Raw genomic sequence first — 4544 nt, forward strand, 5'->3', positions numbered from 1 at the left:
TTTAGCATACCTTATCCGGCTGCTGCATCACTGGAACTGGTGCTCTGGGTCACTCTCTGGCTTCTTTCAAGTATTTTTCATGGAGGTGTTTTTTGCCCTGTCTCTCCTAGCTGCCATCTTAGGTTCTCTTAAATATATAGCTTTTAAAACAAAAAGTTCAATGAATGCTATAAATGATTTCATAGATACAGTCAAAATGGGAATTAATTAATTTGAAGGCAGGTTTGAAAGTAGTCACCCAGAATGAAGAACAGAGAAATAATAAGTAAGTAAATAAATAAATAAAAATATAAAAGAAAAGGTAAGCTATACCGATGATTATCATGATGATCATGATGATGATTTCAAACTGCTTTAAAAAATACATATAATTAAAAAAGAATTGACTATCCAACTTCCAAACTAGCAGAAAACAAAAGTTTGAGAAAAAATATACCAATCCAAGTCAAAACAATAGAAGCCAGAAAAGAATCAGGAGAAAAATAAGAGAAAATAACATGTAAATAGAAAAAAAACAAAAAATTGAATTAAGTTCAAATAAATCAGTAATGGCAACAAATATAAATGGAATAAAATCACTACCTTGGTTTCCCAGGGCTGCAGTAACAAACTGCAATACACAAAATGGCTTAAAACAAAAGAAATTTACTGGCTCACAGTTCTGGAGACTAGAAGCCTAAACCAAGGTGTCGGGAGGGCCATGCTCCCTCTGGAGTCTGTGGGAAAGCATCCGTTCCAGGCCTGTCTGCTGGCTTCTGGCAGTGGCTTGCAGGAATTCATGGCATTCTCTGCCTCAGTTGTCACATGGTGTTCTACCCTCTGCTCTTGTCCAAATTTCCTCTTCTTATAAGGACATCAGAAATATTGAATTAAGGGTCCACTCGACTCCAGTATGACCTCATTTTAGCTTGCTTAATTCCATCTATAACAACCCTATTTCCAAACAAGTTCACATTCTGAAGAACTAGAGATTAGGACACAATTTAATCCATAACAATCACTTAATAAAAGACCATCAAATCGGTTGTTTGATCCAGCATTATGTTGCTTATAAGAGAAGCACCTAACATAAAATATTATTGAAAATTTAAGTGAAAGAATTGGAAAAGATGTAGAAGGAAATGTTAAATTAATAAGGAAAAGTTAAAATAATAAAAATGCAAAGTATTCAAAGGATAGAGGGACACCACAGGATGACAAAAGAAACAATAAACAGGTTCTATCAAATGAGAGGCAGTATATATCTAATAAATTACAAAACACATTAACAGAAAAGGAGAAACTGAAAAACTCCCATCACAGTGAAAGATTTTTAAACACTCTTCCCAGAAGATGATGAAATCAAGCAAACTGAAAACTAAAGTAAAACTGAAATTAATATAACTTGATATTCAATTCAAGCAGCTAGATAAAGAACACAGAGGAAAACCAAGGAAAGTAAAAGAACATAAATTAAAACAGAATTAATGAAATACGGCACAAAACTAACAAAAGAAAATAATCGAATAAAAGAAACAAAGTGCTAGTTCATTGATAAGTCTATTAAATTTTTTTTTTAAATGCAACTAGCAAGAAAATCACTAAAAAGGAGAGAATACAAATGTAAGCAGCATTAGATCTAAGAAAGGGGAGAGAAAAATTAGAGTTATACCAATTTTTTAAATCTTGAGAATATATACTATAAGCATCTTTATTCCAATAAATTTGAAAATAAATAAAATGGATAATATTCTCTAAAAGATAAAAAGCAGTTTTTATCATTGAGAATATTGGTTCTCAACATGTAGTCCTGGGTTCCCTATAGGTTCCCAAAACCCTTTCATGGGGGGAGGGGGCTATGTGCCCACAAGGTCAAAATTATTTTTATAATAATACTAACATGTCATTTTTCTTAATCATTGTGTTGACATTTGCACTGATGATACAAAAGCAATGGTAGGCAAAACTGCTCAAACCAATTCAGAGGTAACTAGACTCTCCTAGTAGTGGCTATCTTCTTTACTGCCATGAGCTTGCAGAAAGCAAATGAAGAAGGAGAAGGAGGAGAAGAAGAAGAAACAGAAGCCGCCGCCAGTTTTGTTTAGGAATGACCTTCAAAAAGTGGCAATATTATTAATTTAATTAAATCTCAACCCTTGAGTATATGTCTTTTTAATATTCACTACGAAAAATGGGAAATATGTATCTAGCATTTCCTGTGGCATATCAAAGTACTCAGATTTTCTTGAGGAAAAGAAAGGTTCAATTGTTTGAATTATGAAATGAACTAAACACTTTTTCTGTGGGACACAATTTTTATTTCAAAGAATGACTGCTAGACAAACTACAGTTATCAAGGTTGGGTTTTTGGCAAGAGAAAAATGTCCAAAAGTATGAACAGGAATTTCACAGAATAAGGAAAAATAATGGGAAAAACCTAAGGGAAGATGCTCAATCTAAGTAGTAATAAGGGAAATGCAAATTTAACCAACTGTGTGCCAATGCCAGCTTGAACTATCACACTAGAGTTCACTGCACACATCTCTTCCCAACTCCACATTCCCACATTCAGCAATGTCATGATGGTGTCTTGAAACGGACCATCACCGAAGATTTACACCATGGAAAGGGACACATGATACAAATAAGGGCACTTTTTCCATGTCTTTTTTCCCCAGCTTCCTAACACACACTGAATTTAACTCAGAATCAGAGATTATTTCACATTTATCACATTGGTAAAAGCTTAAACATAACAATATGAGTGGTGACAAGAATGTAAAATAAGAATTCTCATACTCTGTGGGTAAGATTGTAAAAGAATAGAACTGCCTGGGAGAATGACTTGGCAGCATCTGTAGAGCTGAATGCATATTTATTGTCTGACTCAGCAATTCTTCTCCAGGGCGTACCAAGAAACCCTCATGGTTCTCTCCAAGAAGATGTGCACAGCATAGTCACAGCAATACTGACAGCCACACCAGAAAATCAGAAACATCCTCAATATCCATCAAAAGAAAAATGGATAAATAAGCCATAATATATTTATACAATGGATTATTATACAGCAGTGAAAATGAATAAACTAGAGCTGCACATATCAATGTAGATAATATCAGAAATAAATTGAATGAAAAAACAATTGCAGTAGAAATACATAAAATACAGTATGTTTTGTATATAATTTTAAAACATAGAAACAAGACTATATACTGCTTAGAGTTAAATATGTGGGTATATGCATGCTTACACTATATGTAAATATATAAATATATACAACCTATTTTTAAATTATATCAGATTATCAAAAACTTAAAAGTCTGACATGACCAAGGATGTGGGGAAGCTAACTCTCATACACTGTTAGTGGGAGTATGATTTGGTACAACCCGTTTGGAGATCCACTTGTAAAAATGGAGATGTTTCTGCCTATGACCTCTCAATTTTTTGTCTATGTATGATAGCCTAGAGAATACTCTTATACACAAAGGACATGCTCAAAGGACATCCATTGCAGCACTACTTTCCGCAGAATTATTTTTACTAGTGCCATTAAAATAGGCCAGCAAGGTCAATATGCCCACATATGCAAGTCTCAAAGCCAAGGTTAAGTGAAAAGGAAGTTACAGAATGAATGTGGGTGTAATACCATTTATGTTGTTTGATCAGAACACTCAAAAGTACTATATTGTTTCTGGAAAAATATATACAGCAAAAATGTGGACTGAATATGCACCAAAGTAATGGTTGTCGTTGCCTTCAGGAAGGAAGAAAGGTAATAACAATTTAAAAATAGAAACAAAACAAAATTAACTATAACTGTAATGATACATGTCTTTAAGAAAAGAGATCTGAAAAAAATTAAGTAAAATATAAACAATTGTTAATTCTGGATGTTGGGCATGTGGGTGTTTATAATACTTTTTATATTCTTCTAAAACTTTTATATTTTCACTGTGTTTAAAAGAAGTAATAGATTTTCCTTTGCATCCTGAAGTTGTTTGGGCAGACAGGAAAAAGCCCGAAACTTGGAGTCAAACACAGGTTATAATCCTGGATCTTCCGCTAGATAGCCGTATGTCCATGGCCAAGTCTGCTGAGTTTTAAATGGGAATGATAATATATATTTCACAGATGAAGATTAAATGAGGTATTCTAAATCATAAGGCCTAGGATACTGCCCGACAGCATGTAGGCAATACTCAAAAGATATAGAAAGGAAAAAAAAATGTTACCTTGAAGAAGGTTACACTCCTCTCCAATAAAAAGTGACTTCAATGTATTGTATTGATACTATTTCTTTGGTCAGCTGTGAAGGGTCAGGTCCGAGAAGGGGTCTCCTCACATACACATTCTGTGGTTATTGATTTCAGCTCCTTCCTTTGCAGATACAATATGCACCTGTGTTAGTGAGATCTGTGGCCAAAGTAAAGCTGAACCTGCCAGCTTCTCATTTGTCACTCTACATCCAATTTGCCCAGGTAACTAGAGGAAAATGCTAACAATGCCAAGATCCTACGTTTGATTCCCATCAGAGCTAATTAGCTTCACTCATCCCTACATGT

This window comes from Choloepus didactylus, chromosome 9 (assembly GCF_015220235.1).
Source record: "Choloepus didactylus isolate mChoDid1 chromosome 9, mChoDid1.pri, whole genome shotgun sequence".
In the NCBI taxonomy this organism is placed as follows: Eukaryota; Metazoa; Chordata; class Mammalia; order Pilosa; family Megalonychidae; genus Choloepus; species Choloepus didactylus.